The sequence below is a fragment of the Hemitrygon akajei genome, unplaced genomic scaffold, assembly GCF_048418815.1.
Source record: "Hemitrygon akajei unplaced genomic scaffold, sHemAka1.3 Scf000046, whole genome shotgun sequence".
In the NCBI taxonomy this organism is placed as follows: domain Eukaryota; kingdom Metazoa; phylum Chordata; class Chondrichthyes; order Myliobatiformes; family Dasyatidae; genus Hemitrygon; species Hemitrygon akajei.
Genome location: NW_027331932.1, coordinates 2815305 through 2827778, shown reverse-complemented (window position 1 = coordinate 2827778; position 12474 = coordinate 2815305).

Here is a 12474-nt window from a genome sequence, read left to right as displayed (position 1 = left end):
TGGAAGATTATAAAGCTAGCAGGAAGGAGCTTCAGAAAGAAATTAGGAGAGCCAGAAGTGGCCAAAAGTACCCTTTGGAGGGTAGGATTCAGGTGCACCGCAGCGCACTCGATAAGTATGTGAAGAACAAGTGGATAAGACGTGAGGGATTAGGACGAATCAAGTGTGACAGTGGAAAAGTGTGGATGGAACCGGAGTAGACAGCAGAGATACATAATGAATACTTTGCTTCAGAATTCACTCGGGCAAAGGATTCTGGCGTTTGTACGGGTGACTTAGAGCGGACTGAAAACCTTGAGCATGTACACATTAATAAGGACAAAATGCTGGAGTTTTTAGAAAGCATCAAGTTGCAAAAGTCACAGGGAATGGAGGATCAGGCTACTGTGCGAGCCGAGCGAGGAGATTGCTGAACTTGCAGCGATGATGTTTGTATCATCAATGGGGACGGGTAAGGATCCGGAGGATTAGAGGGTCGCGGATGTTGTTCCTTTATTCACGAAAGGGAGTAGAGCTAGCCCAGGAAATTATAGATCAATGAGTCTTAATTCAGTGTTTGCTACGTAGGAGCAGAGGATCCTGAGAGGCAGGATTTGTGAACATTCGGAGAGGCATGATATAATTAGTAATAGTCAGCATGGATATGCAAAGGTAGGTCGTGCCTTAATAGCCGGATTGATTTTATTTATTTTTTTTGATGATGTGACTGAACATATTGATGAAGGTAGCGCAGTAGATCTAGTGTATAGTGATTTCAACGAGAATTTGATAACGTACCCATGGAAGGTTTATTGGGAAAGTAAGGGTGCATGGGACAGAAGGGAACTTTGATTTCTGGATGCAGAACTGGCTTGCCCACAGAAGGATTTAGATGGGTCATATTCTGCATGGAGGCCGGTGAACAGTGGAGTTCCTCAGGGATCTGTTCTGGGACCCTTACTCTTCGTGATTTTATAAATTACCTGGATGAAGATGTGGAGGTGTGGCTTCGTAAATTTGCGGACTATACATGTTTGGGGTTGGTGAGATACCCCCAATAATGAGGTCTGTCCCAGCTTACAGCGGGACAGTCCTAGGATGCAAAACTGGGCTGAGAAGTGGCAGATGGTGTTCAACCAGGATAAGTGAGAGGTAGTCCTGTTTTGTAGGTCAAATATGATGGAAAGATTCTTGGCAATTTGGTGGCTGAGAGACATCTTAGAGTTCGAGTCCATAGGACACTCAACGATGCTGCGCAGGTTGTCTCTGTGCTTAAGAAAGCATACGGCGCATTGGTCTTCATCAACCGTGAAGCTGAGTTTAGGAGCAGAGAGGTAATATTACAAATGATCAGACCTCACTTGGAATACGGTGCTCAGTTCTAGTCGCCTCACTACAGGAAGGATGTGGAAACGATAGAAAGGATGCAGAGGAGATTTACAAGGATGTTGCCTGGATTGGAGACCCTGCCTTATGAGAATAGGGAGAGTAAACTCGGCCATTTTTCCTTGGAGCGATGGAGAATGACAGACGACCTGATAGAGGTATATGAGATGATGAGAGGAATTGATCGTTTGGATAGTCACAGGCCTTTTTTCCCCCAGGAGTGAAATGGATAGCACTAGAGGGCACAGTTCTAAGCTGCTTAGAAGTAGGTACAGAGGGGATGTCAGGGTATTTTTCTTTGGCTTTTACAAGAGCTTTGAGTTCCCTTTTCGGCCAAAATCGAAAACTTCTTGAGTACTGAGAACTTCTTTATTTTTGGAATACACATGTCCTGCACCTTCCTCATCTTTTCCCAGAAACGAAAGCAATTGCTGCTCTGCTGAAATCCCTTGCAGATATGGTTGGAGAAATGGCAGATGAGTTCAACCCGGACAAATAGAAAGATAAAGCACACTATTAAAGACAAGACAGTGTCGATGAGCAGAGGGATCTTACTGTCCATGTATGCAGCTCCATGAACGTGGCTCCACAGTTTGCAGACGGTAGGAGGATAAGTGGAGGGGAAGGTAGTTTTGAGGAAGTAGACAGGCTACAGAAGGGCTTAGACAGGGCAAAGAAATGGCAGATGTACTGCTGTGTTGAAATATATATGGTCATGCACTTTGGGAGAAAATGAAAGGGTTGACTATTTTCTAAATGGAGAGAAAACACAAAGAAAACAAATCAGAGATTCACGGGGACTTTAAAGCCCTTGTGCCGGATTCCCTAAAGATAGAAATCTACAGCATGTTCCCGGCCCCTCAGCCCACAATGTCGTAACCTTTTCAGGTTGAGTCTGTAGTGAGGAGGGCAAATGCATGTCAGCATTTCGACTCGAACATAAAAGGAAAGGTGTGATGCTGAGACTTTATAAAGCGCTGGTGAGGCCTCACGTGGAGTATTGTGAACAGTTTTGGGTCTCTTATCTTAGAAAGATTGTGCTCAAAGTGGAGAGGGTTCAAACGAGGTTCACAAAAAGGATTTCAAGATTGAAGGGCCTGTATTGGGTTACGGGGTAGGTGGGTTTAGTGTTTTAAAAAAAAATAATATAATATAGGCTGGCACAGGATCGAGGGCTGAAGGGCCTGTACTCTTCTGTAGTATTCTCGTGTCTAGTGTCTAGTGTCTAGTATCCCAGTACACACTACCGGGGTCAGACAGAGCGCTAAGCTCCCTCCCACTCTCCGCCCCACTCACCTCTCAAAGTAGCCTGTGAATCCCTTCCTGTGAACTGTCTGTTGGCGTCGGTCTGGTTCTCGGCCATCTTGTCGGGTCTCCGAGCTCAGGAGAGGGATGGAACCGTCGATAGAGGAAACCCGTAGCGGCAGGCCGTCGTCCACAAACACCTGATGACAGGCGGATGAAGAGAGGGACAGGGAGCAGGGGGAGGAAGTGCGGGGAGGAGAGAGATAGCGGGCGTGTGAGAAGGCGGTCGTGAGAGATGAGAGTGACGGGAGGGGAAGAAATAGAAGGGGAGTAGAGATTTGAAGCGTGATTGGGGAAGAGAGTAGAGAATGGAAGGAGGGCGGGAGGGAAGGAATGGAAGGAGGGTGTAGACGGGGACGGCAGGGGTGATAAGCGAGGAAATAATAGGTATTTGTGTCATCCATAGAAAGCCTCTATTGTGCTGAAGATTTGCAACCCCAGCCTTACCCCATTCATCCACCCCCCCCCACCCCATTTGGGTCCTGGATTTCAGACCCATTGCTCCTGCTCATCGCCTGGGTTTCAGACATCAGACGATCTGTCGGCGAGACACACCCCCAACGCTCCTCCCTCCGAGTGAGGGTAAACAAATGCCCTCGGAATTCGTACTCCTCGCAACCTTCCCTCCTCTCCACATTTTCCGTCTCCCTCAACCCCACCCTCATACCTCACCCACTCCTCCTCTCCCTCTCCCCATTCTCCCTTCCCCACCACCTCCCTACCTCCAGCCGTTCCGGAAGACTGTGTGTGTGTGTCTGAGAGACGCTGTGTTGTATCCGGAAGAGGAAGGAAGGGGAGGCGAGCAGTGGGCAGGGACGGAGTGGTGAGATTGCACACACGGCAGGAACCGCATGACAGGACGATTCACACAGAACTGTGGAGAGGCTCAGAACCGAGGGACTAATGTCTGTTGGAAAAGGGAGTGAAACCATACGTCAACTGTCCCCTATCCTCCTTACAGATCCCCGTGAATAGAGAGAAGGAGATCTGTAGAAGAGCGGCTTGGGTTGGGGCCAGAGATGTGGAGGGCTGTTGTTGATAGACCGGTTCACGCAGACAAAGAGTTGTGTCGTGGAGGCTAAGAATGATGGAGAAGGGTTCAGTGGAGCAAAGTGGTGACACATTCAGTCCTGTATTCACCTTTTTTTTAATTTCATTTATAAATATCGATTTTAATTTGAAATTCAACTGCTCGACTGCAATGCCCCCAATCATTAACCTTTCCTCAGTACACATTGCCTCTGTTTGTAGACCAGAGACCTCATCGTCAGCACAATTATCGGCTTTCCCGACAATTCTGTTGCATTGAAAACTGTGCAGCTCAGGACCACGAGTTGCACTGAGCTCAACAAATATGATACCGAACATTGTCTGAGGCCTTTCATCATCTGCCACCGCAAATTCTCCATAAGCTGTTCTGGCAATATGGCTCCCATCCCTCTGCGACTAGTGCTAACCCATAACTGTCAGCTGTACAGTTTTTCCTGGTTCTGGTCTCACCAGTAAGCAGCACGAGCAGCAATCCTGAGATCACTACCCGGGACATCCTGCCCTTTAACTTAGCACCTAATTCCCTGTGATCCGTCCTCATACGTCCTATCCATGCCATTGAGAGCCACAAGAAGCATGCCTTCACTTGCTCTGTACTTGGCCTTGCGCCATCTGGACAATAGCAATGATTACGTCAAACTGCGGTGTACTGGCAACAGCTCAGCGTTCAGCACATTCATTTCCTCAGTTCTTATCAACAAGCTCCAAATTCTGAGACGTTGGATCTCCCTCTGCAAAAAAATGTTTGACCTCCTCATCGTGAAACCACAGTCCGTGCAGATCGGTCATAACATTTCCCATCTACAGGTAGTGTTGAATTAGCAGAGAGGCTGCAGGTCTTAAACAGAGAGGGAAAATGGGCAAAGTTCTGGCAGATGGAATTCAGTGCCTGGAAGTGTACGGTCATGCAATTTGCCAGAAGACATAAAAGTGCGGACTATTTTCATTAAAAAAAAACAACAACAAAGTAAGGCTCAAAGGGATTTGGGAGCCCTGGTGCAAGATTCCCTCGAGGTTAATTTACAGGTGCAGTTGGTGGTGAGGAAGACAAATGCAATGTTCGCATTCATTTCAGAGTATAAGAGTAAAGGTTTATTTTCTAGTCTTTACAAGGCACTGGAGAGGTCACATTTGTTGTATTATGAGCAATGTGGGTCACTTTAGAAAATAATGGATTTGCCAACATCGGAGTTGATACGACCAGAAGATACTGCGAAGCATATGGCTATTCAGCCCATCAAATCAGATTTGCCATTCCATTCATGGCTAATCCCGGATCCCACTCAATCTGCATTCTCGCCATATTTTTGATGCCCTAACCAATCATAAAACTGTCATATTCCCCCTAACTCTACTGACGGGCTTGGCCACCAGCATGGTTTTGTGGCAGAGCGTTCCGCATATTCGCTTCATTCTGGCAACAGGCACTCCTCTTTGCTTCCATTCTGAAAGGCCGCCCCGTAATTTTGAGCATGTGCCCTCACGTTCTGGATATCCCCACCACAGGAAACATCCCCTCCACATCCACCGTACCTAGCCCTTTCAACATTCGGTAGGTTCAACAGGATCACAAGATTGTTTAAACAATCTATTAGAGTTTTTCGAGGAGGTTGCCAGGAAAGTGGATGAAGGGAAGGCAGTGGATGTTTCTACCTGGACTTCAGTAAGGCCTTTGACAAAGTCACGCATGGGAGGTTATTTAAGAAGATTCAGTCGCTCGGTATACATGGTGAGGTAGCAAATTGCATTAGACATTGGCTCAATGGGAGAAGTCAGAAAGTGGTAGTGGAGGATTGCTTCTCTGAGTGGAGGCCTGTGACTAGTGGTGTGCCACAGGGGTCAGTGCTGGGTCCATTGTTATTTGTCATCTATATCAATGAAATGGATGATAATGTGGTAAACTGGATCAGCAAATTTGCTGATGATACAAAGATTGCAGATGTAGTGGACAGTGAGGAAGGTTTTCTAAGCTTAGAGAGGGATGTGATCAGCTGGAAAAAAGGGCTGAAAAATGGCAGATGGAGTTTAATACAGACAAGCATAAGGCATTGCACTTTGGAAGGAAATACCAAGGTAGAACATACAAGGGAAATGGTAGGACACTGAGGAGTGCAGTAGAACAGAGAGATCTGGGAGTACAGATACATAATTCCCTAAAACTGACGTCATAGGTCGATAGGGTCGAAAAGAGAGCTTTTGGTACATTGGCCTGTATAAATCAAAGTATTGAGTATAAGAGTTGGAATGTTAGAATAATGTTATATGAGACATTGGTGAAGCCGAATTTGGAGTATTGTGTGCAGTTTTGCTCACCTAATTACAGGAAAGATATTAATAAGTTTGAAAGATGGTTTACAAGGATGTCGCTGGGACTTGAGAAACAGAGTTACAGATAAAGGTTGAATGGTTTAAGAATTTATTCCCTGGAGCGTAATAGAATAAGGGGATATTTGAAGAGGGGTATAAGATTATGATGGGAATAGGTAAAGTGAATGCAAGCATGCGTTTTCCACTGAGGCTCGGCGAGAAAAATAAAACAGAGGACGTAGGTTAAGTGTGAAGGGGGAAAAGTTTAAAGGGAACATGGGGGTGTGGTTTCTTCACACGAAGAATGGTGGCAGTGTGGAATGAGCTGTCAGATGAAGTTATAAATGCAGGCTCACTTATAACATTTAAGAAAAACGTCGACCGGTACATGGATGAGAGGGGTGTGGAGGTTTATGTTCCAGTTGCAGATCAGTGGGACTAGGCAGAAAAATGGTTCGGCATAGACAAAAAGGGCCGGAGGGCCTGTTTCTGTGCTGTAATGCTCTGTGGTTCTCCGGTTCTATCACCACGCAGTCTTCTAATTTGCAATGCGTACACGCCCAAAGTTGCCGAACGCTCCTCATAAGTTAACCTGCCCTCGTTCACCTCGTCTGGACTCTCTCCAATGACAACACATCTTTTATGCGATATGGGGCCCAGATCTGTTGCCAATACTCCAACTGTGGCCTTCGTGTATTCCTTATAAAGCCTCAGCATTATATCCTTGTTTTTTTTTTAATTCATTTCCTCTTGAAATAAATGCCCCCATTGCATTTGCCTTCTTACCCCAGACTCAACCTGTAAATTGAACTTTTGGGAGTCTTGCACAAGGGTCCACTTTTATGGTTCTCTAAACCCCATTATTCCATTGAGAGACTGATGCATGTGACCTATGTTTCTCCCTCATAAACTGCAGAATGAATTTAATCATACCTCTTCAGTAAACAGACTTCTGGCTTTTCACCCTCGCACTTACGAATGCTGAGGATTCGGTTTGAGATATCCCGGGCACTGGCACGCGGGAGACATCATGGCATCCGGGAATCTGATTGTGGCACATCGAGCCTCCAGTCTGTTCCCCTAACTAACGAATCCCCTATCACCACAGTGTGTCTCTTCTTCCCCCTTCCCTTTTGAGTCAAAAGGCAGACTCACTACTAAACGGCCGACCACTGGGATCTCTCTCTGTTAGTTTGTATGCGGGACTGTGCCTAAAGTGTTATACATTCTCCTAATGATGATGACCACAGGGCTACTCTGCACTGGCTCATTAACCGCTTTCCCCTGTCTCGCTGTCACCCAGTTTCCTGTATCCTCCACCTTGGGTGTAACTGCCTCCCTATATGTCCTACCTATCACCCGGAAAACCTCTAGAATTATTTGAATATCCTGGATGTTAACATCTTAGAGGATCTATAGCGGGCCCAGAACGTTGACCAGCTGCGCTTTGCCTCTCTCCACGATAGGTCCACAACAAGTGGAATCTCATTTGCTCTCCACTGGGTCTTGGACCATTACACAACAACAATAGTTACGCCAGGCTGCGGTTTATTTGCCATAGTTCAGCGTTCAGCACAATCATTTCCTCAGTTCTTAAAAACAAACTCCAGTTCTTACAAACTGGGGAGACTTTAAACTAGAATGGTTGGGGGTGGGAATCAAATTGAAGAGACTAGGAGAGAGGAGGTTAGTTCACAAATTGAGAAAGCTAACAGACAGTGTGTGAGGGGGGGATAGACAGGTGACAGAGATGGGGAGGGCTAAGACCGAAAATGTAGGGGAGAAGAAAGAAAAATATATTAAAATAATTTGCACCGTAAGGGATAAAGAGAGAGTAAGAGGTAGAGAGTTTCCTAAATGCATCTATTTTAATGCTAGGAGCATTGTAACAAAGGTGAATGAGCTTAGAGCATGGATTGATACCTCGAAATATGATGTTTTAGCTAATAGTGAAACATCGGTACAGGATGCGTGCGATTGGCTACTAAATATACCTGGATTTCGTTGCGTCATGTGCGATAGAATCGGAGGGGCAAGAGGAGGACGTGTTGCATTGCTTGTCAGAGAAAATATTACAGCGGTGCTTTGGCAGAATAGATTAGATATCTCGGATAGAGCGGCTATTTGGGTGGAATTGAGGAATGGGACAAGTGTAGTAACACTTATAGGGGTGTATTATAGACCACCGAATGGGGATCGAGAATTGGAGGAGCAAATTTGTTAGGAGATAGCAGGTATTTGTAGCAAGCACAACGTTGTGATTGTGTGAGATTTTAATTTTCCACACATAGACTGGACAGCCCATTCTGTAAAAGGGCTCGATGGTTTAGAGTATTTAAAATGCGTGCAGGGTAAATTTTTGCAACAATACATAGAGGTACCAACTAGAGAAGGGGCAGTGTTGGATCTCCTGTCAGGGAAGGAGATAGGTCCGGTGACGGAGGTATGTGTTGGGGAGCACTTCGGTTCCAGTGATCAGAATGCCATTAGTTTCAAAATAATTATGGAGAAGGAGAGGACTGGACCCAGGGTTGAGATTTTTGATTGGAGAAAGGCTAACTTTGAGGTGATTGGAATGATTTAGAAAGAGTGGATTGGGACAATTTGTTTTATGGGAAGAATGTAATAGAGAAATGGCGGTCATTTAAATGTGTAATTTTGAGGGTACAGAATCTTTATGTTCCTGAAAGGTTAATAGTTTGTGAGAACCATGGTTTTCAAGGAATATTGGAAAATTGATTCAGAAAAGGGGAGAGATGTACTATAGATATAGGCAGCATGGAGTAAATGAGGTGCTCTAGGAATATAAAGAATGTAAATAGAATCTTAAGGAAGAAATTAGTAAAGCTAAAAGAAGATACGAGGTTGCTTTGGCAAGTCAGGTGAAAATAAATCCAAAGGGGTTCTACGGTTATATTAATAGCAAAAGGATAGTGAGTGTTAAAATTGGTCCGTTAGAGAATCAGATTGGACAGCTGAGTGTGGAGCCAAAAGAGATGCGGGAGAAATTGATCAATTTCTTTTCTCCGGCATTTACTAAGGAGAAGGATATTGAATTGTGTAAGGTAAGGGAAACAAGTAGGGTAGTTATGAAAACTATGATGATTAAAGAAGAGGAAGTACTGGCGCTTTTAAAGAATATAACAGTGGATTAGTCTCCAAGTCCTGACAGGATATTCCCTGGGACATTGAGGGATGTTAGTGTAGATATAGCAGGGGCTCTGACAGAAATATTTGAAATGTCATTAGAAAGGGAGCCACTTGACCCTGAGGGCCCTTCTACCTCCAGCTCTCTAATCAGATCAACATCCAGTCCAGAATAGCTGATCCTCAGTTGGGTTCAACCATGGGCTGCTCTGAAAAGCCAAATCGTCCGCAGTCTAGAAATACCCCTCCTGCAATCCGGCACCAACCTGACTTTCCCAATTTACCTACATATCGTAGTTCCCCCATGTCGATTGCAACGTTGCCCTTTTGGCATGTGCTTTCTGCGTCCCGTTATGCTTTGGAGGCCATTTCCTTACCACTGTTTGTGTGTCTGCATACAATTCTGATCAGATATTTTTTACTCGAGCATTTCCGTATCCCTGCCCTCAATGATTCAACACCTAGCGACCCTAGGTCACTGATGAATGGACTTGGCCCGAAACGGCGTCTGTATTCTTTCCCATAGATGCTGTCCGGCCTGCTGAGTTCTTCCAGCATTTTGTGTCTGTTGCTCGGATGTCATCTCTTTCTTACGACTTGATTTCGTCTTTACCAACAGAACTAGACGCCCTCTCTGCATTCCCGGCTGTGTCTTCGGTAGAACGTGTATCCTTCGGCATTAAGTTTCCAGCTACAATCTTTCAGCCATGATTCAGTAATGCCTGTAACATCAGACCTGCCAATCTGCAACCGTGCTGCAAGTTCATCGTTGTGTTTTAGTTAGAGTGTGCATTCAATTTCAACACCTTCTGACCTGTATTCATCCTTTTCGATATTGTCCACCTTGTACGTTGCAGCTCATCCGATTGACTGCCATTTCAAGCAATCAATAGGCTCTCCTTACCACTCATTGCCTCTGTTTGTAAACCAGTTACCTCGTCGCCAGCACTATTATCGGCTTCCCTACATGTTTTTTTTTTACATTGGAATCTATGCAGATCAGGACACGAGTTGCACTGTGTTCAACCATATGATTCCGAACATCGTCTGAGGTGTTACAACCATCTGCCTCCACAAATTCTCCATAATCTGTTCTGGCAATCTGGCTCCCACCCCTCCGCAACTGGTTCAAACCGATGACTGTCAACTGTACAGTTTTCCTAGTTCAGGGCTCACTAGCGCGCGGCCTGAGCAGCAATCCTGAGATCAATACTCCGGACAACCCGCCCATTAACTCAGAACCTAACTCCCTGTACTGCCTCCCCATACGTCCTATTCATGGCATTGATACCCACAAGGATCACCATTTGTCTTGTTCTGCTCTGGGCCTTGGACCATCTGGACAATAGCAATGCTTACGTCACGCTGCGATGTACTGGCAACAGCTCAGAGTTCAGCACAATCATTTCCTCAGTTCTAATCAACAAGCTCCAAATCCTGAGCCGTTGCATCTCCCTCTGCAAAATAATGTTTGATTTCCTCATCGTGAAACCACAGTCAGTGCAGATCGGTCATAACATTTCCCATCTACAGGTAGTGTTGAATTAGCCGAGAGGCTGCAGGTCTTATACAGAGAGGGAAAATGGGTAAAGTAAGGGCAGATGGAATACATTGCCTGGAAGTGTATGGTCATGCAAATTACTAGAAGAAATAAAAGGATAGACTATTTTCTGAAAGAAAATCAACAATCTACGGCGCAAAGTGATTTGGAAGTCTTGGTGGAGTCTCTCAATTTTAATTTACAGGGGGAGTCGGTAGTGAAGAAGGCAAATGCAATTTTCGCATTCATTTCCACATGACAAGAAAAGAAGAGTGAAGATTTATTTTTGAAATTTTACAAGGCACTGCAGAGGGTTCATGTGTGGCATTATGAGCAACGTTGGTGCCCTTATATAAAATGGATTTGCTGAAATTGGAAATCACACGAGCAGAAGACATATGCTAAACATTAGGCTATTCCGCCCATCGAAACTGCTTTGCTATTTCGTTCATGGCTGATCCCGGATCCCACTTAATCCCATACACCTGCCTTCTCGCAGTATAATTAGATGCCCTGACCAATCAGAAAACTGTCAAATGGTTTGTGGCAGAGCACTCCGCCTATTCGCTTCTCTCTGGATACAAACCCCCTCTTTGTTTCTATTCTAACATGTCGCCCCACAATTCTGAGTATGCGCCTTCTAGTTCTGGACATTCCCACCACAGAATACATCCTCTCCACATCCACCCTCTCTAGTCCTTTCAACCTTCGGTCGTCTCAACAAGGTCATCACGCATTCTTCTAAATTCCAGTGAGTACAGGCCCAAAGTTGCCGAACGCTCCTCATAGGTTAACCCCTTCATTTCCAGAATTATCCTCGTGAACCTCGGCTGGACTCTCTACGCCGACAACACGTCCTTTCTGCGATGTGGGGCCCAAATCTGTTGCCGATTCTCCAAGGGCGGCCTTGTTGTTGCCTTATAAATTCTCCCCGTTATCTCCTTGCTTTTTTTTATTCGTTTCCCCTTGAAGTAAACGCCAACATTGCATTTGCCTTCTTACCCCAGATTCAACCAATAAATTAAACTTTTTGGAGTCTTGAACAAGGGATTCTAAATCCCTCTGCAGCTACTCCATAATTTGCTGCCCGATTGCTCCTTTTCCCAAAAGGCATGATCGTACATTTCCCAACACCGTATTCCATAGGTCACTTTCTTCCCATTTTTCCAGTTTGTCTAAGTCCTGTTGCAATCACATTGCTTCCTCAGCACTACCTACCCCTTCACCTATAATCGTATTATTCGCATATTTTGCCAGAAACCCATCCAAATAATTATCCAAATAACTGTGAAACAATAGGAAAATAGTGGTTCGAATACTGACAGCTGAGGAACACCACTAGTCACCGGCAGTCAACCAGAAAAGGCCGCTGTTATTCCCTCTCGCTGATTCCTGCCTGCAGCCATTCCTCTATCCATGGCAGTATCCACCCCTTAACGCTACAAGATTTTGTCTTGTCAAAGAGTCTCTTGTGTGACACCTTATTAAATTCCTTCTGAATTTCCAAGTAACAGGGAAACCAACGTTACAGTGAAAGGCTGAACAATTTAGGTCTTTATTCTTTAGAGCGTAGAAGGTGAGGGAAAACTTGATAGAGGTATTTAAAATAATGAGGGGGATAGATCGGCTTGACGTTGATAGGCTTTTCCCATTGAAAGTATGGGAGATTCAAACAAGAGGACATGATTTGAGAGTTAGGAGGCAAAAGTTTAGGGGTAACACGAGGGGGAATTTCTTTACTCAGAGAGTGGTAGCTGTCT